The sequence below is a fragment of the Ursus maritimus genome, unplaced genomic scaffold, assembly GCF_017311325.1.
Source record: "Ursus maritimus isolate PB19 unplaced genomic scaffold, ASM1731132v1 scaffold_2, whole genome shotgun sequence".
Taxonomy (NCBI): domain Eukaryota; kingdom Metazoa; phylum Chordata; class Mammalia; order Carnivora; family Ursidae; genus Ursus; species Ursus maritimus.
In genome coordinates this window covers 103,868,484-103,869,594 of record NW_024424452.1, presented here as the reverse complement: position 1 = coordinate 103,869,594, position 1,111 = coordinate 103,868,484, and positions in this window count along the sequence as shown.

The following is a 1,111-nucleotide window of genomic DNA, read 5'->3' as shown; positions in this document are numbered from 1 at the left end:
GGGGGGGGAGGGGGGCGGGGTGGAGATGCTCCGGCCGCAGCCCCGCCCAGCGCGTCCGGGAGCTGTTCGCTAGGCCTGCGCCGCCGGAAAAAAAGCTCCTGCTTTCTCTTCTCATCCAACCACCGGCATTGAAAAGGAGCGTCACTGAAGTCCCCGCGGTATCACGTTTTGTCCTGTAAATGCCCCTCCACCATCGGACTGTGACTTCTTGGAGGCAGAAATGTGTCGGAGAGCTTGTGTTCCCAGGGAGACTTGCTTGGGGTAGACTCTCCAGGGACGTTTGTTGACTGAAGAGTTGTTGGATCCCAAATCGGGGATGTAAGAAAGTTGTGATTCCCGCTGGGGCTAGCGTGGTCGTTTAAAAAGGGGAGATTTTGTTCTGCGCTATGGGGGCTCAGGCCCTGTCCCAGACTTGAGATAGGGTGGAAGAAGTCCAATGACTGGGAGGCCAGAGATCTCAGTGTTGTCCTGGCGCTGTGACGAAGTCTCTCACAAGGACGTGACACTTCCTCAGTGTCCTCCTGCACCGAACAGTGAAAAGTGGAGGACGGAATCCTCCACGTAACTGACAAAATGTTCCGCTCTTCCGTTGGCTGCTTTGAGACCTGCAATTAGAGCTACTGGATAAAGACTATGTCATGGGAAACAGAGGAAGGTCCATATGGCAGGGCCTGAAAGCAGAGCTTCCCGTGGGCGTCAGGGACCCTGGGCAAAAGTTTCTGCAGGACCCCAGTCTATACGAACAATCTGATTTCACTCAAAATCTTTTCTCAGCATCGTTCTGGCAGCCTGACCTCACACAGTCCTCTGAATGAAATAGTGCACCCTTCTGGAGCTTGGCCTGACCACAGGCTCCAGGATGACCCTGGAGCAGCCAGTCCTGGCCCTTCTGAGGGGTGTCTGGTCAACCCCTTTGGGGAAAGGGAGGAGGAGGGAATGTACAGGGTTGGAAAATTCTCTGTAGGGGAGAATCTGGAAACTGGGAAGCCCCATTCAGGTGACACTACTGACCCCAGTGGGTCCCAGGCACTGAAGGGACACTTAGAGAACTTAGAGGAAGGTGCTTCAAAGCACCAGGGCCCCTCAGGCCTGGACCCAGGGTAGGACCCCC